Source organism: Meriones unguiculatus, chromosome 14 (genome assembly GCF_030254825.1).
Source record: "Meriones unguiculatus strain TT.TT164.6M chromosome 14, Bangor_MerUng_6.1, whole genome shotgun sequence".
NCBI lineage: Eukaryota > Metazoa > Chordata > Mammalia > Rodentia > Muridae > Meriones > Meriones unguiculatus.
The window spans coordinates 46,810,277-46,833,172 of NC_083361.1; the positions used below are offsets into that span (position 1 = coordinate 46,810,277).

At 39.6% G+C, this 22,896-nt stretch overlaps 1 pseudogene; it reads left to right on the forward strand.

Annotated features, from left to right (window-relative positions):
* The first annotated feature begins 10,819 nt into the window (after window positions 1-10,819).
* LOC110565166 (protein Wiz-like) lies at window positions 10,820-12,175 on the forward strand (annotated as a pseudogene).
* The last annotated feature ends 10,721 nt before the right edge of the window (window positions 12,176-22,896 follow it).

A 22,896-nucleotide genomic window follows, 5' to 3' on the forward strand; every position in this document is an offset into this window, starting at 1 on the left:
GCTTGGGATTTGACCAAAAAAAAAAAAAAAAAAAAAAAAAAAAAAAAAAAAACAAAACAAAACAAAAAACCTGTAAGTTCCATGGTTAAGTTCACTTGAGCAGTGTGATCTAAATGATGCTGTAAGGTGTTAAAATTAACACAGAGTAAGTTCCTTATCCTTGGAATGATTCCAGTATAAAAAGTCCACCTGATACTTTTTGCAAATTAACTTATTCTAATTAGAGCCAAATAATGAAATTTCTGTCTAAATTTAGATATAAATTAGAAGGATGTGTTCTTGATCCTACTGATGTTTTGCATGATAAAAAACCAAAACATTAATAAAAAATCATTTTAATGAGCCAATCACAATGAAAACAACCCATTACCTTCAAGACCTCTTTTATTTTTTTTTTAATCCATACAGAACTAAGTCATTTTGTGGCTGAAATATGGTTCCATGTTTTTGTCCAGCTCACTGTGAAAATAAATAAACCTGTGTTCAGAATGTTTTTGTGGCCTGTGACAAAGCAATGGCACACAACTTCCTGGTGCTCCTTGCAGTCTCCATACTGATGGGAAACCCGAATGCCCATTTCCTCATTCATTTGAACAGTGCACTGGGGAAAGGTGGGCTCAGTGTACCTTGCCACATCACCCAAACTGCATGACACAATCTTTTTAAAGTTGTCTGCGATATGAGCAAACTACTATGGTAGTTTTAGAGATACATATATTGCTTTGGTCTCATTGCACCTCATCATTCTCCCTTGCTAGTACTCTTTGTCCCCCAATTAGTTTCCCTTTCTGATACCTGCTATATATATATTTCATTACTTTATTATCCTCCCCTTCCCTTTCATTTAAACCTTTTCCTTCTCTCTCAAAAACCCTTTCCTACTTGAATGTTCTACACACACACACATGCGAACACACACATCTCATACTCCATATGATAACAGAAAGCATGTGATATTTTTTTTTCTGAGTGGTTTCTCTCATTTGAAATAGTAATCTCCAGAATGGCTCATTTTCTCATGAATGTTTTAATTTCTTCTTCATACAGCTGAATAAAATTTCATTGTGTATCAATGTAGCGTGTATCCATGCTATTTTTTCTTTATCCATCTATCTGTTGATGGATCTTTAAGCTGTAACCATACCTTGCTCACTGAAAACATGTATGTGCAAGTATCTCTGTGGTCTGTTGACTTGATAAATTCACCCTTTGATGAATACTCAGGCCTCTACTGCTAGGTTATATAGTAGATCTAGTGTCAGTGTTTTCAGGAACCTCCATATTTATATATAGTGTGGCTGCACAAGTATATGTTCCCAAGAGCAGTAAGTCTTGCCTTGTGCCCTCACTAACATTTTTAATCAGTTGTTTCATTGATGTTGTCTTTTGACTAAAGTCAGATGGAATATAAGTTTTGATTTCCATCAAACTGACTATGAAAGGTGTTGAACACTTTGACAAATACCTATTGGACATTTAAATCATGTCCTTGAGAACTGATGATTCAGTTCATTGGCCAATATATTGATTGGCTGATTTTTTATATTCAATTTTGCAGTTTCTTTGTAGATTAGAGACAGATAGGAAAGAATCTCTCCAGTTCTTGAAATTGTCCTTCCCAATTCTGCTAATGGTTTATTTGGGCAACCTTAACAGACAAGACTTGTTGTCCACCAAGACTAGCTTAATTTCAGTAACTTATTTTCTGAACACCGCAGAGGCCTCTTCTGGTCGTACTTGGTCTTGTGTACTTAGCTGCTGCTTACATTCTCAATACTCACCAATTTGTATCAACTAGACTGGCTAATATTCTTGCTATGAAATGAATCTCAAGCATGTTGTGAGTTGAGAAAGTAACCACAGAATTGATTTCTGACTAGGGACACATCTTTGTACTTTTAAACTCTACTAAGAATAAACTAATCTACAAGGGGGTAGGGTTGAAGCTACAGGTACCATGTAGTCCAAGAAGCTTCAAAGCATGAGGACTCCACAGCAGTGAACCCCAAGACAAATAGGCAACTCCTAAGGCTGATTGACCCACTGGCCTCATGCTCAAAGCAAGTTATTTTTAGTTGATGGAGCAGGTTCTGAGCCATAAAGGATGGGACACTCTTTCTCTGTAACTTTCACTGTCTGAGCCAAGTTTTACATGGACATCTTAGAATGTTTTACCTTGAATTGGGCTTTCTTTCCTCACATACATTTCCATGTTTGTTTGTTTTTTTTAAACCAGGGATCAGCAACCTTTCTCTGAAGTTGAGGTCTGAAGGAGAGTATGAAGAGGGCTACAACTAGGATATACAGTGAATAAATGAATTAATTAATTTTAAAAAACCAACGTGAACAGCAATAGCAATACTACTTTTCAAAAGGACAAAAGAAAGTGTTGATGATAGTAAAGGCAATATACAGCAAGCCTATAGCCAACATCAAACTCAATGCAAAGAAACTTAAATCAATTCCACTGAAATCAGAGACAAGACAAGGCTTCCCACTCTCTCCATACCTCTTCAACATAGTACTTGAAGTCCTAGACAGAGCAATAAGACAACTAAAGGAGATCAAGGGGACACAAATCAGAAAGGAAGAGGTCAAAGTGTCACTATTCGCAGATGATATGATAGTATATATGAGCGACCCCCAAAATTCAACCAGAGAACTCCTCCAGCTGATAAACACCTTCAGCAAAGTGGCAGGATACAAAATCAACTAAAAAAAAAAAATCAGAAGCCCTCCTGTATACCAAAGACAAAAGGGCCGAGAAAGAAATTAGGGAAACAACACCCTTCACAATAGCGACTAATAACATAAAGTACCTTGGGGTGACACTAACCAAGTAAGTGAAAGACCTGTTTGAGAAAAACTTCAAGTCTCTGAAGAAAGAAATCGAAGAAGATATCAGAAGACGGAAAGATCTCCCGTGCTCATGGATTGGAAGGATTAACATTTTGAAAATGGCCATCCTGCCAAAAGCAATCTACAGATTCAATGCAATTCCCATCAAAATACCAACTCAATTCTTTACAGACCTTGAAAAAAGATTCTCAGCTTCATATGGAGAAACAAAAAACCCAGAATCTCCAAAACAATCCTGTACAACAACAGATCATCTGGAGGTATCTCCATCCCAATCTCAAGTTGTACTAAAGAGCAATAGTAATAAAAACTGCATGGTATAGGCATAGAAACAGAAAGGAGGATCAATGGAACCACATAGAAGACCCAGAAATAAACCCACACACCTATGAATACTCAATTTTTGACAAAGAAGCCAAATCCATTGAATGGAAAAAAGACAGCATCTTCAACAAATGGTGCTGGTCCAACTGGATGTCTCCATGCAGAAAAATGAAAATAGATCTATATTTATCACCCTGCACAAAACGAAAGTCCAAGTGGATCAAAGACCTCAACATAGAACTGGATACTCTAAATCTGTTAGAAGAAAAAGTGGGGAACAGCCTAGATCTCATTGGCACAGGAGACAACTTCCTGAACAGAACACCAACAGCACAGGCTCTAAGAGCAACAATCAATAAATGGGACCTCATGAAAATGAAAAGCTTCTGTAAAGCAAAGGACATCGTCATCAAAACAAAACAACTGCCTACAGATTGGGAAAGAATCTTCACTAACCCTTTATCTGACAGAGGACTAATATCCAGTATATAGAAAGAACTAAAGAAGCTGAAAAGCAGCAAACCAAGAAATCCAATTTAAAAATGGGGAACAGAGCTAAACAGAGAATTCTCGACAGAGGAATATCGAATGACAGAGATACACTTAAAGAAATGCTCATCCTCATTAGCCATTAGGGAAATGCAAATCTAAACGACCCTGAGATATCACCTTACACCCATCAGAATGGCCAAGATGAAAAACTCAAGTGACAACACATGCTGGAGAGGTTGTGGAGAAAGGGGAACCCTCCTCCACTGCTGGTGGGAATTTAAACTGGTACAACCACTCTGGAAATCTATCTGGCGCTTTCTAAGACAATTAGGAATAGTGCTTCCTCCAGACCCAGTTATACCACGGCTAGGTATATACCCAAAGTTTGCTCAAGTACACAAAAGGGATACTTGCTCAACCATGTTTATAACAGCTTTATTTGTAATAGCCAGAACCTGGAAACAACCCAGATGTCCATCAACGGAAGAATGGGTACAGAAATTGTGGTATTTTTACACAATGGAATACTACTCAGCAATCAAAAAGGAGGAAATCATGAAATTTGCAGGCAAATGGTGGGATCTAGAAAAGATCATTCTGAGTGAAATATCCCAGAAGGAGAAAGACAAACACGGTATATACTCACTTACATAGACCTATAAGATATGATAAACATAATGAAATCTATACACCTAAAAAAGATAATCAAGAGAGCAGACATGGGGTAAGATGATCAATCCTCATTTAGAAAGACAGATGGGATGTGCATTGAACGTATGACAGGAGTCTACTGAGCGCATCTGAAAGACTCTAACTAGCAGTGTTTTCAAAGCAAAGACTCATGACCAAACCTTTGGCAGAGTACAGGGAATCATAAGAAAGAAGGGGAATTAGTCTGATGGGGAAAGGATAGGAGCTCCACAAGGACCAAATATATCTGGGCACAGGGTCTTTTCTGAGACTGACATTCAACCAAGGACCATGTATGGATATAACCTAGAACCTCTGCTCAGATGTAGCCTGTGGTAGCTCAGTAACCAATAGGTTTCCCAAAGTGAGGGGAACAAGGACTATTTCTAACAGGAACTCTATGACTGGCTCTTTGGCCTCCCCACCCCCCAAGGGAGGAGCAGTCCTGTTAGGCCACAGAGGAGGGCTTTGCAGCCAGTCCTGAAGATATCTGATAAAACAGGATCAGATGAATGAGGAGGAGGTCCCCCCCTATCAGTGGACTTGGAAAGGGGCACGGTGGAGATGAGGGAGGGAGGGAGGGACTGGGAGGGAATGAGGGATGGGGACACGGCTGGGATACAGAGTTAATAAAATATAGCTGATAAGAAAAAAATTAAATTAAAAAAAGCACTATACAGCTGAGCTATATTCTCTTTTTTAACTTAAACATATGGCTATTAAGTTAAGTTATATAGTTTTGTTTTTTTTGCTGTTTGTTGTTTTAGGAAATGATGCAGTTTGTTTTTATTGTTTTTTATATGCTCTGGGAAATATTGAATCTGAATTCTCACACTGAACTCCACATGATGATAACCATTTATATTTTTCATACATTACTGAATTTCAGGTGCTAAATTTCTATTAAGTATATTTGTGTGTGTCTATGAAATTATTGTTCAGTATTTCCCCTTCCTATAATACCCATTTATTTTTATAGAAACAAATAAACTGCTTTACTAACAGGAGTTGAGACTTACTTCATCAACAGTATATGATAGGAAGACTTTTTTTTTTAATTGTTTAATAGAATTCACCAGTGAAGCCCATAGGACTTAAAGACTCATTCTGAGAAAGTGTTTAGTTTAAAACATTTCAAATGTATTTGAGTCAAATTTTTCTGTTTTTTTTTTTTTTTTTTTTTTTTTTTTTTTGGTCATTTGCCTTATACAGTCTTTGGTAATTTATAAATTTATAATAAAAGGATTTGCTTAAAAAAAGAAAATGTTGTTGAACAAATATGTATATATATAATGAAAAAATTTAAAAACAAATGTTAAAAAAGAAACCTTTCTTTGACAACAAGTCTATGATCTACAAACTGTAGTTGATCAGTCCTCACTCAACAATAAGAGTTGAGAACTCTACTCTGAATCTTACTGTATTAAAACTATTTGCCTTAGGTTCTCTTCTTTGTAATGATGATCAATAACTTTATGTAAATAATATTATAAATAAGTCTTCTTCTAGAGTACTACTTGCTTAATCTGTCAGGGAATGTGATGATACAGGGTTTCAGGTAGCCCAGGCTAGTCTTGAACTCTGTATGGCCATTGATAAATTGAACTTCTTATCTCCCTTCCCTACCTCCCTAATACTAGAGATATAAGTATGTGCCACCACATCCCGTTTTATGTAGTACAGGATATCAGATCCATGACCTTGGCATAGTAGGCGAAAACTCTACTAGTATAACTATATCCTCAATATTGTTATTGAAACAATATTGTTAAGGAATTTTAAGGATATTGTAAGTATTACCTTTTCAAATAATACCATGCATCATTCCACTTCTGCCATTTGTAAATTTTTCAATGTATGTGAATATTCCTCTCTTCCTATATCATTCATATTCTTCTGTTTCATATTTTCTGTCTTCTTTCATCCAGCAATTCTTTCTTAAACTGTCACTCACATATAGTTGTATAAACCGTAAAGGCTTATGGTACATAAAGTTTATGGTATAGAAATTGTTTCATTTAAAACCACACTTGTCTTTTTCTAGTTCTTTGTTTTTGTTTTTTGCTTTTATTTCATCTTGTATGTCTTTAATAATTTTAAGAATATTTTAGGTAGGCATGGTAGTGTATACATATGATCCCAATGTTTGGAAGGCTGAAGCAGCAGGATTACAAGTTCAAGAGCAGATAGGGATGTATATAGTAAGAGTTAGTTCTGAGCCATCCTGAACAATTTATCAAGACTTTGTCTAAAATAAATAAATAAACAAACAAACCCAATCTTACACGAGATACTTTTTATATGATTTACAATTAATCGAACTGTCCTCTGAAGTTCTGGAAATCAGTTAGCCCCACAGCTCTAGCTTTACTGACTCTTTGGGTTAACATTTCTTTGGGTTAATAACTTTGACCTGAGTCTTAGAGATGTGGGTCATAATTTCATCATCCCCAGAGCTTTATGAAAAATATTTCTTCCCGTGAAGCTTGCATTTAATTCTGTCATAAACCCTAAGAAAATGTGATGTGGAACCATGGTGCATGCTAATTTCTCTGCTTAGAAACTACTAAGCTATTTCAAGAATACATATTTTAAGCCCAAATTAGTGTCACAGCAGATCGCATATCATAAATTTATGAATCAGAATTCTAACAAATATATTCACCAAGCATTTAAACTATCCAGCTTTGACTTGGTATGTGACTCTTGCTTACAAATATACTCTTCTGTAGGGCCCCAAATGATACTTCATATCCTTACCTTATAGCAGCATGAAGTACCCAGCCTTGGATAATAAGTTAGAACACTAACCTTCCCCACAGTGGAGAGGCTGCCGAGATAGCTCACAATCTGTTTTTCATTCTCATTTTCTTTTTAGCCTTCTATGAAGTTTCCTTTCAGTCTTGCCCTTTGTTTCTATTTTCTAAAAGAAAAAAAAATAATTTAAGAAATATCTGTTTTTATCTGGAATTCTGTGCACTAGGTAAGGTTTTCAGGTTATACATTCTATTTTTTTTTTAATATTTATTAGTTCAGACTTGTTTTGGAGGCAGTATTTAGACTGCCTAATACATTATCTTTAGAGATAACAGGTTTGACTTTAAATCAATTATATGATAAGTGTTTATTGCTTGGTCTTAACCTTACAGAGATCCAATTACCTCATTTATTAATCAAAATAGTTCCTATCCTATCAATCAGTTCGGTTGCAGAAAAAAAAAAAAACAAAAACAAAAACAAAAAAAACCTTTTTTTCTTTTATTTTTCACTATCAAGTTTAGTAAGGAATACTACACAAAGAACTGAGTGCTGGCATCAACTGTTGGTAGGGCCAGAGAAGCTGGTGAATGCTGATTGTTTCTTTAAAGAAATAAGTGAGGCAGTAATTTCTAGATGAAACCCATAGTTGTCTTTCAAGAGGCAGCATTACTTGGTTAATTAGACAGGAATGAAGTAACAGCAGCCGCAGTTCTAACATGTGGACAACATCTGTGCTCCAATCTGGTGGCCTGGCACTGCACTGCAGAGAATGGCCAGGCAGCAAATATGCGATCACATACAGAGCCCTCAACAAGCACTGCAGTCATCTAGGTGTAAGATTAGCCAGGAGCAGTTCGGCCATTCCTCCTTCATCTTGTTGGATGATGTCATTAAATCCCTTATGTTTTTAACAGTGTGCCTTGTTGCATATAATGTGAAATGCTGCTTAAAGAAAACTCTCAGGTGGAAGGTGTCTGATACAAAAGAAATAAACTAAACTTTTATTTGGAATGTCATAAAATAGAAATGCCCCCAACTGATTTTTTACTACACTGTGAAGCATGTTAACAAATTTGAAGTAGGTCAGTCAGACCATTATTCATCATAGTGTTTTAACTTAGGAGAATGCTGAATAGACACAAGAGTCAAGACACAGAGATCTTTTTCTACACTGTGACTCTGCATGCCCCAGCCTGTCTCCTCTGTGGTCCACGTCTGTGGCTCCTTTGGAATGTCCCAATATGTTCTTTCATCTGACATTTCCACATTTATCGCAGATAATTGCCACAATGATCTTTGAGGTATACCCTAGTGGTTCCCTTGATAGTTTAATGTACTACAGAGAAAGTACATCTGAACAGTTTAAAAGCTGCTACTATAAATTCATGTCACCCATGTGCTCAGGTCAAAGTCAATTGTAAGGATGTACAAAACAAATAAAGGTAGGATTTATAAGGGATTTATAAGCAACTATTCCAGATGTGTGATATCAACATCCAGCCCAGGCAAGTGAGACAGATTTTGAGACTTTTCATTTTGGCAAGCATCTCATATCCAGCTAGTGTTCAAAATCAGGTTCACCATTACAGGTTTTTTCTCTGCCAGCTTGATGCCTCCCTTGACCCCAAACCATAATAGATACTTGGCCACACTTTCTTCTAAAACATTTGACTCTGAACATATCCCACCTTCTCTGTGCTCTCTTTCTACATGTCCACAAACCACATTTTCTACCAGTTTACAATTCAAAAGTGAGCATTACACAAGGAGTCAAAGGCCTATTTGATAGCTACCATTGGACAGGTAATGTGATAAACCCAGCATTCCCGGCCAGAAAAATGTGAGTTTAAATAAATTCTTCACCTAAATTGTTTCTTGATTTTATCTTATCAATAAAAAAGAAAGCTTAAAAAATGGACTCAGAGGCAGGCTCTCTGATCACCTCCCCCTAGGGGGTTGCAGCCTTGCCAATCCACAGAGAAAGACAATGCAGCCAGTTCTGATGAGACCTGATAGGCTAGGGTCAGATAAGGGAAGGAAGACCTCTCCTATCAGTGGACTAGGGTAGAGGCATAGTGGGAGGGAGAGAGGGAGGAGGAGGAGATGAGGGAGGGGGCCACAGCTGGGATACAAAGTGAATAAATTGTAATAAATAATAAATTTTAAAAGTAAAAAAGTGTAACCAACAGAAATAACTAATAACAAAACAAACAAACCCACTAACAGCAGATAAACAAACAGCAAGCAGTGTTAGCAAGGATGTACAGAAACTAAAACCCTTGAATGTAGGATTAGTATATGATCCAGCAACTTCAATCCCATGCTTGTATCCCAAAGAAGTGAAAGCAGGGACCAGAACAGAGGTTCATAGGCCATGTTCTTAGCAGCCCAATCCACAGAAATCCAAAAATGAAAACAACTTTATTGTTAATTGATGGAGGAATAGGTTAAAAGAAACGTGGTATGCCTATATAGAGAGTATCACTCCGCCTTTAAAAGACAGTGTGACCTATAACACAAACATCATACCAGCTAACTTGATAGTCAGTTGAGAAATGTTTCCTGTCTCTAGTGTCTTACTTAAAGCCCTAACACTAAATGGTATGCTTTAGAGATACCAACTGATTATTAAAGAAAAAAAAATACTCTTTTAAAAAGCTAAAATTTTTTTATCCTACTCTCAAGAAATCTAGACTGGGGATGTTGCTTAGTGGCAAAGTACTTTTCTACCATGTACAATCCATAGCATCAAAAATGATAAAGTTAAAAAAAAAGAAGTGCACACTCCCATAAACTAACTTCTCCATTTGCTTTCAGAAATGATTGTAAGGATAGCACCTGAAGGCAAAATAAGTCTACACCCAGTACTCAACTCTGATGTTTTGCCCATAGTCTTGGGGTTTTCAATGTAATCACTAACAAAGCAACCGTAGTAAGAACCCTGCCAGTTACTAGTCACAGCATATAGTAATCTTCAACACATTAACGCAGTGTCAGAAACAAAGAACGTAGGTGCTAAAAGAACCCAGATGTCAAAAGTAAGGGCATGGATTATAATGTGGAAACGGAACAGATGGAAAAGAACGCTTCGTTGGTGAGACCTACCTTCTGCAAGTAGACTTGGGGGGGGGCAGGGAGCAAGATGTGAAACTGGTAGAAAAATCAGCAACCTTCAGTCTCTGGAAGTCTTTAATTGCAGGCCAGGTTCTGAATAATAAGCTTGCTGACCTACCAACTGTCAGATATTTTTAGACATGAATTTATTTTTAACACTTTTGTTTTAGCCATTTCAAGGAAAGGAAGCCGTCTCTGCATCTTCTTGTGATTTCTGTGATGTGTTTTGGAGAAAATAGCCTCAATGTATTTCACACCTATAATTTTATTGCTTGGAAAGGACTCTAGGCTCTGGCAGGCACGGTGGTGAGATCTGCCTGTGCCAAAGCTGTGACCTCCCTAGTCCTCAAGCTGCACAGCCCTACCCAAGGAGAAAACCCACTGCATACATCTCTCACATACAGAGAATGTGCGTGTGCGCACGGGGGCTTCCTCGCCAGGGCCCCCGATCCAGGCCGGGTGGCTTTCCTGGGGCCGCTGCTGTCCCCACAGCTGCCGCAGCTACAGTCGTGGGACAGGCCCTGTCATCCTGGGCAGAGCCAGTGCATGACATCCACTGTGAGTTCTGTGGTAACTTACACACTCCTACTTGGGCTAGGTAGGTGTGACTGAGTAGTTTGTCAGTGGCCCACCAATCTACACACTTCGGGAGATACTGAAAAAGTCCAAGCTGTGCCTCATCAAGAAAGAGCCTCCAGCTGGAAATCTAGCTGCTCCCCTCACCGACGATGGCTCTCCTACTGAAGCTCCTGGGGCAATGCATTCTTCACTGCCTCTGTCACCCCTAGCTAGTTGGCCAGGAAAACCCGGAGATGGATCAACCCAGGTTTCCTGGGGGCTCAGCCTGCCGCCCATCACAGGGATTAAGCCCTCAGCTACCAGCTACCTGGGCCCAGTGGCAACCAAGCGGCCCCTCCAGGAGAACCGCTTCCTCCCAGCAGAGGTCAATGCCAAGACCTACATCCAGACTAAACTGCCCTTCAAGGCAAAGACCCTCCATGAGGAGACCTCCTACTCCTCCGCTGTGGCCTGCTGTGAGCGCTGTGGTCTTTACTTTGAAAACCACAAAGCCCGAGCCAGCATTGTGAGGGGCGCACCTGCAGCAGTTCGGTGTGATGGATTGGTGTGTCAATGGCTCTCCCACTGAGGCGCTAAGTGCGTGGATCAAACACCTGCCCCAGAAAGTGGGCACCTTCCGAAGCTCCATGGGGGGGCACCCCTTTACCAAGAAGTTCAGCAGCGATGGCCATAGCTATGACAGTGAGAAGTGGCCACGCGTGGTTTTGGCACCTGGGAGCCTGTTCCTGTGTGGCCAAATGGCTGGGATAAAACCAGGGTCTGAAGCTGGCAGGTGAACGGCCTCTGGCAACCAGCCCACCAAGGGACCATGAAGTCAGAAGAACACAGGCACCAGGTAAAGAATATCAACACATCTGAACGCCTACAAGCCAGCCCTCCAGATGCCTCAGCAGCTCAGTGGGATGAGGAGACCAATGACCTGCCACAGAAGCTGGAAGAGGTTGGGCAACCTCCACCCTGGGTCCAGCCAGTCCCCTCCCTGGTGCCTCACTCCTCAGCCCCCAAAAGTCACCACTAAAGTTTGTCAGCAACATTATATACTCTCAAGTTCAGGTTCTGTGAAGTGGAATTCCACAGTACACTCTCCTTCCAGGAAGAGAGGGTGCCGCATATTCTAAGAATGAACTTCTCCAAAACAGATTCTCCACCTGAGGCTCCTCAGGCCCCACAGGCACAGACAGCAGCTGAGAGGCATCCTAACATACAAGCATTCCAGATCCCCTTTTGTGCCACCCGCCCCTTCCCATTTCTCCTCCGTATTCTCCCCTCTTCCTCTTTTCCATTTCCAAAGAACAAGCCAAAACAGCCCCTCTTGGGGGCCAGGCACACTATAACCTGGGCGCCTGGAGCCAGCTAGCCACCCTTCCACCAGCCTTAAGAATCTGGGACCACCGGGGTATCTGGTTGAGCCTACCGGGTTGGTCCAGCCGGGGCAGTAGCCAGCCCCTTGGTCGTGATCAACCTGGTTGCAGGGAAGAACAACTCTTCTGTGTGTCTAGCAACCAGGCAGGGCTATGTCGGCCACCTGTGGCCATTTGCAAAGACCCCAAAGAATATCTATTCTTTTGGCCCAATAAATATCTATTCCCACTCAGACACAGGCAAACATACATGTGCACTTCATGAGATCTGGGTTCTGCCCTAGTCCCCTCAGTTCCCAAGTAAAGGACTACATCATGTCCTGGTGACTGTTCAGGGAATCCATGCTAACCCGCTAGGGCTTGGGAACCTTCACTGGGCCCACAATGCCACGGAAATACCTGTTGGTTGCCTCCTCCCCCAAAAGGGGCCTTCCTAGCTTGGAAGAGCTCAGAACTCATAGCTGCCTCCTGCCAAGTCAGAGCCTCAGGGGCTCCAGGGCCAGGAAAGTAGAGTAAGGGGTGAGACTCTCCTCCCTCAACCCTGCCACCTTCCCCTCTTTTCACTGGGGCTTTCTATATATAGCTCCTTAAATCTTTTTTAAAAGACTGTGTTTTGTGTAGAAAATAAAGAAAGTGGATCTTTTTATTTTGCAATCCTGGTCCAGCTATATACCAGGAGCTAATTGACCTTTTAACCTTTTTCGGAGGCCACCTTTTGGTTATCAATGTATCTAAAAATATGAAAATTAAATTCCTTTTTTTGAAACAACAACAAAACACTTAGCCTTTTCTCTTCTAAAATGTCATTAATTATCAGCCAGTATTTCCACCACCTCTTCCTGCTTCCTAAGGATTGAATGATTTGTGTTTCCACACTCACTCATGCATTCTCCATATTTCATCCATCCTCTGATGGGAGCAGGCTGGCAATCTCTTTTTTATTAATGGCAGTGCACTTTATTTAACTTTGAAGGATATTCCTTTTATTTTATTTATAATTTTAAGCTAATAATAGCCACAGAACACCTATCAGTGTCCATTATGAAGAATATAGGCAATGCAGATGGAGCATGGCCCAAGGCTTCCTGCCTCTGACGTGCTCACTGTCTGTGTTTCCATTCTGAGGCATGTCTTTGGTATAAACAAGAGTGACCCTGTCTCCCTAGGTCAGGTCAACTATACTGCAAACAATTGCTGCTACACCAAGTGGAGGAGGTGTTCACACCTCTGAGCCTTTTGGAACCTCAGCATATTTTCATGTCCTCAGCCTGGTAGTCCATTAGGATATAGGAAACCTTTCCCCTCATGATCACCTTGATCATGTTACATTACATGTTAAAAATATCCCACTTAACAACAACATAAAATGCTCTTTTTGAGATAGGATAGGATATAGGATATGGGATATGAAATATGGGTTATAGGATATAGAATATAGGGTAGGATAGTAAAGAGTCAAGGTTGGCCTGGAACTCACAACCCTCCTTCCTTAGCATCACAAGTGCTGGAAATATAGCTATCTACTGCTATGTCCAGCTCAATTGTGCACCTTTAATGACCATGACCATCCCACTAAGCACAAGCTCACTTGTCTCAGCTTCTACTGCCATGCAGTCCCCTGGACTCTGTTGGGAACTTGGATTTAGGATCTAGATATTCTCTTTACCTTCCCATGTGTGCAAACTTTTTTCCACGGTTCTGTTACAATAATGTTTTTGCTCTCAGATCCTCTGCTTTTGGTGTTTCTATCACACAGGAGACAGGCCAAATTTACTTTCATTTCTGCATGCTGAAGCCTTGAGATCTGAACTTTGTTGAACAAGAAGGACAATCCTCCCATTGGCAGGAATTCCTAGAGATAAATAAATAAATAAATAGATAATTGCCTCTGAATATCTTTTTCTGATAAAAAGCAGCCAGTTCAAAGTTTATACTGAAACTCTTATCCACTCAGCCTGGTGGGCATGGCTCACTCCACATACAGAAGTTGCCTATGGTCTTCAAACCTATCACCTGAGACTGTTTGTCATCCTCTAGGGAGGCAATCACAATAAAGTCCAGACTTACACTTTCCTCCCATCCCTCAGAACAACACCGACACTCCTCTCCCCATCTAAGGCCTCCACAATGGGGCATACTCTTCTCTGCCAGCCGTTCTTTTAAAGGCAGTCACTGCTCTGCTTTCCTCACCATAAAGCCAAGATTTAAAACATCACCCTTTGGCATAAAATCTTTCTGAGAATTCAGATGAGGGTATTTGGAAATTTTTCAGAGAAAGTCACACAAATAGTACTCATCATTTTCTTCATTAATTTATAGTGATCAGCCATTACCCATTAACTTTGACTAGTCTCTAGTTACTTCAGAGGATACTCCTACCTTTCCTGTCTTTCCCATGCACCTGACTTTTCTGCGCTGCTACTATATCTTCTACTTAATGAAGAAAGTAGAAGCCATCAGAGCTGACATCCCTCCTTTTACCATGTACTCTTCTTATGCCTGCACTGCCATTTCACCGTCCTCCAAGTATAGAAAAGCTGCTTTGTGTCATGGACAGAGTATGGCCTTCCACTCATGGGTGTTTTTCATCATCCACGGAATCACAGCAGAAGTGGTTCTTCCCTTTTCCTGTGTTTCCTTGTGTTTCCCTGTGATTGTGCCTTCTGCATAGTACAACATATGTAAGCCATGCCCCTGAGTCCTCACACTGAAGCCAATAGACATTCTGAGGCATCTGAGGCCAGTCTCCAGCATGCTTTCAACAGGCCTGAAAACACTCGAGTATGTATCCCTAAAGGACAAGGACTTCCAGGAAATGTGACCAAAAATGACTTAGCACAGATAAAGAACTTTAAAGGAAAATTCCTTTAATCTGGTCAGATATCCAACTAGGATTGTTTATTACCTCATAGTACATGGTTTTGGTTTTCATGATTGATAAACATAACAATAGAAATGGCCATAGGATGATGAGTAAAAAATATAAATTATTGTCTAAGTCTTACACTAAACTGTCACAGAAGTATTAAATCAGTGGTGAGAACACTGTTCTAGAATCTAACAGTAGATTACCAAGTTTGAGATTTGCCAGACTGGCAGTTTGCCTCCTGACCTAGACATTCCAAGGTATGTAAAAGAGTTTATCAGTGCCCTAATTTGGAATTGTGTCATGTGAGCTTAAGACTGAACCCAGTGCGTTGTACTTTTTAGGCAAGTGCTCTATCACTGTGTAAACTCACCAGCACCCTATAGTTGTACAGATTTGAAGTCTCCAAGCATCTCAAAACCAATTCTATGAGTTTAAGAAAGACCCAACTCCAGGGAACCTACAGCTGACAGCTTTACCTCAATCTGATTTATCTTGTCCACATTATCAGCTGCCCATACTCCGTCATCCCTCCTGTCAAAAACAAAAACAAACAAACAAAAAATAACAAAACAAACCCCCCAGTACTGCTTCACCTAGACACCTTGCTTAGCTTCTTCGCTGAGCCTGTGTTCCTGATTTACAGATCTATTCTGCACTATGATAAAATTGTCTTCACTTTTATTTTAACGTAATGTGTTATTTCTTGGTTTACACAATTAGATTCCAATATTTTTAACATGTTTGATGAAATAATGACAGCCCTGTTTTTCCAGGTCCTATGAATGGTACCTTGTATGTGAAGAATGTCTCTGTAGAAATAAAATAAACCAGAAGAAGAAGAAGAAGAAGAAGAAGAAGAAGAAGAAGAAGAAGAAGAAGAAGAAGAAGAAGAAGAAGAAGAAGAAGAAGAAGAAATAAAATAAGACTCTTGGGATGGGATATTTTCCTGTAGGATCTGGGAGAACCCAAAGCAAACATGAGGATTCTTATAAATGACAGCTGCAGGATCATAGCACTACAGTGGATCTTGGCAGTAGAAGGAGGAGTTGGACCAAACCTAGCAAAGGACAAGGACTGTAAGCATCCCTCAGAGTCTGGGAAAGAAGAAGGGGGATTCGCCTTAGGCCAATGAAACTAAATAAGTCTTGCAGATGCATGGATCCTTCAGACTTGCAAAAGTGAAGAACAAATCTGAGTTTCTTTCTGCAACTAGGTTTGTAGGAATTTACTTACATAGTCATAGCAACATAATATCCTTATATTTTAATCTCTGGACTCCCTTGGTTCTTTTTGTTTTGTTTCTGTAATTTATTTAAGAAGCCTGGCCATCCATGCTAATAAAATTGTTCTAGATGGAGCTAATTGCATCCTCCTGGTTGTGTTTACCTTGTTCTATGATTAAAGTAGATCATGTATTTTGCTTTTTAGGTCTAAAGTCTTCTTAATAGAATTCAATTTGGGTAAGGAAATACTTCACAGATTGGGCTGTGAAATCCCTATGGCATAAACTCAGGAGACATACGTCTGTCTGTTTTCATGACTAAATATTGATTGTTTCATCCAATGTCACTTTGATGAATCCCTGATGATGGCTCCATCAATGTACAGTGGACAAGTAGATGAATGACATTAAGAACAAATATTTGGTCTGTCTTTTATTAAAGAATGTAGAAAATTGTGCTTTTTACCACTTTATTGCTTCTCAAGTTATTGGCTAAATTTAATCCATATAAAGAATACTTTCCAATCAAATATTTGCTAAACCTGAGGCACAGTTAGAGCAGGAAAGGTAAATATTTGATTTTTACATCATTTTTCATAAAAATGAATCCACCTTTCATAGTTATCATTCTGCTTGCTCTCACTAGCCATCTCTGCCATCAGACCTGCCTATGGGTTCTGATAGGTTCAACTGCTTGTCTGGCAAGTCTTCTGGGAGCTCAGCCTATTTCTGAGCCTGAGGGTTCTGGTCTATTTGGAAATTTTATTTCCTCATGAAAGGTAGCTCAGAGACTTTCAAGTTCATACAATGCCTCACCCTGAGCACCTCCCCATGGGTTGCTCCAAGCCAAGCTTGAGTTGGCATGTAGTGATGGTTCATGGGCTGAACAATGCTTCATCTCTCAGCTACTGTGCACCCCAAAGACATGCTGGCAAACTCAGCATCCTGGGCTGGTACTTTGCCAGCCTGAAATCAACCAGAAGCATTACAAATTTCCCCCAGGGGACTAAACATTTAGCCCCCACTCTAGCATCAGTGTGGACTCTCAGGCAGTCTCTAATTTTTTTCTTTTTGGGAAAGGGGCAGCTCCTGGGAATTTCTTGATTATTTAAAGTCGACTTTGCTTTTATATCTAAAGAGAAAACACATTTAAAATACATTTTTATTTGTACAGAAAGATTATTTGGTGTAGATTTGACACAGTATGTAGTAGGTAGCAAATGACTCATAGTTAAGAAAATTGAGTCCAAATGAGGTCTCCTTTGATTCCTCTATAGTGTTTCCCATGATTCCCAGACCCAGTGGCCTTCATTCACTCACTTTGAAAAGTCTTGTGGTTGTTGACAGAGACAACAGTGTACACAGAGAACCACTTATAAAGAATAATTTCAGTTCATAGATCCAAGTAGGACCATTCAGTACATGGTGTTCAGCCTCTCTTTTCTAAGGAGAAAAATAAACTTAGATTTCATTGATACGAAAAACAATAACACGTATTATCAGTGATGCTCAGGGTAGTACCAGAATGATTAATGCTATATTATAAAGATTGCTGTTAAGAAAAATCAGTTGGACATCAGAAATCAGTAAAAATACTTCTATAGAAAGTCTCTGCTCATACTAAATCTGTTAGAAGGAAAAGTGGGGAAGAGCCTTGAACTCATTGGCACAGAAGACAACTTCCTGAACAGAACACCAACAGCACAGGCTCTAAGAGCAACAATCAATAAATGGGACCTCATGAAACTGAAAAGCTTCTGTAAAGCAAAGCACACTGTCTCAGAACAAAACAATTGCCTACAGATTGAGAAAGGATCTTCACCAACCCTATATGTGACAGAGGACTAATATCCAGAATGTATAAAGAGCTCAAGAAGTTAAACAGCAACAAATCAATTAGTCCAATTAAAAAATGGGGTAGAGAGCTAAACAGAAAACTCTCAATAGAGGAATATCGAATGACAGGGAAACACTTAAAGAAATGTTCAACATCCTTAGTCATCAGAGAAATGCAAATCAAAATGACCTTGAGATTTCACCTTACACCCATCAGAATGGCGACGATAAAAAACTCGAGTGACAATACATATGGAAGAGGATGTGGAGAAAGAAGAATCCTCCTCCATTGCTGGTGGGAATGTGAACTTGTATAACCACTTTGGAAATCAATCTGGTGCTTTCTCAGGCATAAATAGTGCTTCCTCAAGATCCAGCTATACTACTCCTAGGCATATATCCAAAGTATGCTCAAGTATATAACAAGGACATTTGCTCAACCATGTTTGTAGCAGCTTTATTTGCTAAACCTGAGGGTTCATACTCCTCAGAATCCAGAAACAACCCAGATGTACTTCAACTGAGGAATGAATACAGAAATTGTGGTACATTTACTCAATGGAATACTACTCAACAGTTAAAAACAAGGAAATCATGAAATTAGCAGGCAAATGGATGGAACTAGAAAAGATCATCCTGAGTGAGGTATCCCAGAAGCAGAAAGATACAAATGGTATATACTCACTTATAAGTGGACATTACACATATAATATAGGATAAACATACTAAAATCTGTACATCTAAAGAAACTAAGCAAGAAGGAGGACCCTGGGTAAGATGCTCAGTTCTCATTCAGAAAGGCAAACAGGATGGACATTAGAAGAGGGAGAAAACAGAATAGGACAGGAGCCACCACAGAGGGCCTCTGAAAGACTCTACCCAGCAGGGTATCAAAGCAGATGCTCAGATTCATAACCAGACATTGGGCAGAGTACAGGGAATCTTATGAAAGAAAGAGGAGATAAAAGACTTGGAGGGTACAGGAATTCTGCAAGGAAAGCAACAGAACCAAACAACAAAAACAACTCAGCTCTGGGGTCTTTTTTGAGATTGATACTCCAACCAAGGACTATGCATGGAGATAACTTAGAACCTCTGCACAGAAAGAGCCAATGGTAGCTCATTCTTCAAGTGGTTTCCTTAGTAAGGGGAACAGGGGCTGTCTCTAACATGTATTCATTGGCTGGCTCTTTGATCACCTCCCCCTGAGGGGAAAGCAACCTTACCAGGCCGAAGAAAAAGACAATGCAACCAGTCCAGATGAGGCCTGATAGGCTAGTTTTAGATGGAAGGGGAGGAGCACCTCCCTTATCAATGGACTGAGGGAAGGGCATGGGAGGAGAAGAGGGAGGGAGGGTAGGATTGGGAGGGGATGAGGGAGAGGGCTACAGCTGGGACACAAAATGAATAAACTAATAAATTTTAAAATAATAGATAAATAAATAATTAAAAAGAAAGTGTCTGGTATATATCCAGCAATGCCAGAGAAAGAGACAATGCAAACCCTGACACACAGAAACTCACAAGTTCACCAGACAAGGGTGTCCTAGAGATTATGAAAAGTTTGTACAAGGTTGAAAGACTGTATGTCCATCAAATTAGCTGCTGTCTTCTACAAAACTCACCTTAAAGACACATAAATTCAGATACAGAAGGGGACCCATTCAAGGATGCCCATGGCATCATAGCTTCCAAAATGTCAGACCCAACCTAGTAACTATCAACAAAGGATTTCAAATAACCTGTCTTGTTTACAAGACACATAGAGAAACAGGATCTTCATTTCCTACTCAAAGAATCTGCCTCAATATTAAATGAATAAAATGAAGAATCTTAATTTTTATCTAAGTGAATTATGCAATTCTGTGTGTATAAAAACACATAGTACAAAACAAAAATTAAGAAAAGAAGGAATTAAAAAAAAAGATTAAAAGATAGATGGGACAGGCAACAATTCACTATTAAACTTAACATAGTGTCAACCCTCTTAAATTTGAGCAAAGCCAAGGAAGCAAATGGAATTTTAACTATATTTTTAAAGCTTCATGTATAAACATTCTATCTGTATTAGTTAAGGATGTGTCACTGTAAGCACAATGCCTGACAGAAAGTGGAAAGACTTAATTTTGCCCCTCTATTCAGACTCTCCTGTTCATTGTGGTATGAATTCCATGAGAATGGAGGGTGCCAGTGCTAGCTTTCATTTACATGTCAGAGGATCAGGAAGCTGAGATGGCAGACCAGAATCAGGGATGGGTATCCCCTTTAAAGGTCTACCCAATGACCAGCTTTTTCCATGAAGAGAATCCCAAAGGCTCTACAGTCCCCGAAATCATAGTACAAGCTGATTTCCTGGCATTCAAGTCATGAGCCTGGGAGAATATCCAAAATGTAAGCGCTAAGATTTTTCTAAAGCAAATCACATAAAGCACTGGCACCTGCTAACAACAACCAGGTAGCATATATGTGAATGTTAGTATATTTGTTTGGGAAAATAAGACTTGGGCTTTTGTTAAGTTCTGATTTTGTCAACAAAATTCTAGATTTTATAATCTACTATTTAAATTTTTAAGAGAGTAAAGAAAATATGTGTTGCAGTTTAGATGCTCTCAGTTGAGAGGCATCTTGGTAGTTTCCACAAACAGAATAAAACTGAGAATGCCTCAGAAAATGCAAATTAAAATACAATTGAAAACTGAAAATCATGCTAACCATTTGACAATGTCATAACATCAATGACACAAATAAATGCCATTTTCAAAAGAGAACAGAGATAGTGCTCAACAGCAAAGAAATAGAAACATTGAGAAATTATAGATAGCTGGGCATGGGTGTACACACCTGTAATCCCACCACTCAGGGAGGCAGAAGCAGGCAGATCACTATAAGTTCAAGGCCAGCCTGGTCTACAAAGCGAGTACAGGACAGCCAAGGCTACACCCTTGTCTCAAAAAGGAAAAGAAAAAAGAAAAAGAAAGAAAGAAAGGAAATATAGACACTTTCCAACACTTTAAGATGGTTCAAAAGGAAGCAATGGAAAAGCAGCAATGGTAAATCAGGGAGCTGAAGGATCTTATCTAGAGTGTGAAACAACCTGAGTTTCCAATCATGACCCTTGCAAAGCTGGGAGAAGAAAAGGAGTGAAGGAGAGAAGGACAGGCCCTCCCTGGCTTTGCCAGGAGCTGCTAAACTGTGAGTTCTAGAGAAGTCTTCTCTTACTCTTTCAGCACTATCACCTTGTATAACACATATTCCTATTAAAGCAGTGATATATCAGCCTGAACTGTCCTCACCCAGCAGATCCACCAAGGCACCAGAAGGTCCCTAGATGGGAGGCTATAGCTCCAGGAACTGAGGGTCCAGAAATGGTAGAGTACCCTTCCTATGATGTGTTTTGGTGGCAAGATGAACAGAGGAGGCAAACATGCCAAGGGTATGCTTGGAGGACTTAAGAGCATACTTGGAGGATCTTAAATAAACCATGTTGATGTTGGGAAAGAAGAGTCAGAGGGTCAGGAGACCAGGTCATGAGGCAGCCACATTGGGCTACCCTGAAACAGCAGAGAACAAAAGAAGATTAGATAATTGTGAAATGTTTATAATACAGCATTGAGTATGAAAATAAAGCTCAGCAGGGCATGAAAATGGGTTGGTAGAGTGTTTTTCTAGCAATCATGAAACCTTGGAATCAATTGCCTTAGTACATAAACAGGCGTGATGGGAACACATATAATTCCAGCATTCTGAAGGCAGAGGGAGAAGAGTCAAGGATATCTGTGCATACACAGCAAGTTCAAGTCCACTCCAGGCTACATGAGACACTGCCTCAAAACAAACAAATAAATGTCCAAATAAAAGAAAGCTCATAGTTCTAAATTTAGTTTAAAATTATGTATATGCAGAGAGGAGAAACCCATTAAGGTGTATAAGGAGAGGTGTTCATATAGGTTTATCTGTGACTTCTTACTATCATTATTTCCTAAAACTCACCAATAAAAATTACTTTGGAGCCATGCTCAGTGGTGCACGCCTATAATTCCAACACTCAGAGAAGCAGAGTTAGGCAGATCTCTGCGAGTTCGAGGCCAGCCTGGTCTACAAAACCCTGTCAGGAAAAACAAACAAACAAACAAAACAAGAAACTACCTAGCAATTAAAAAACAAGGAAACCATAAAATTTACAGGCAAATGGATGGAGCTAGAAAAGGTCATCCTAAGTGAGGTAACCCAGAAGCAAAAAAACACACATGTGATATTATATATACAAGTGATATTATATGTTTAATATCACTTATAAGTTAATATTATCTTATAAGTTAATAATATCACTTATAAGTTTAATATCACTTATAAGTTAATATTCACTTATAAGTGAATATTAAACATATAATATAGGATAAACATAATAAAATCTATAGCCCTTAGCTAAACAACAAGGAAGACTCTAGGGAAGATGCTAAATCCTCATTCAGAAGGACAAACAGGGAATATATTGGAAGTGGGAGAAGACAAGGAACAGGATAGGAGCCATTCACAAAAGGCCTCTGAAAGACTCTACCCAGCAGGGTATCCAAGCCAATGCTGAGTTTCATAACCGAACTTTGGGCAGAGTGCAGGGAATCTTATGGAAAAAGAGGGAGATAGAAAGACCTGGAGGAAACAGGAACTCCACAAGAAGACCAACAGAGCCAAAAAAAATCTGGGCCCAGGTGGGCCTGCTGAGACTCATGAATCAACCAGCAAAGACCATGCATTCTTGAAGAGGACCTGTACCCCCAGCTCAGATGTAG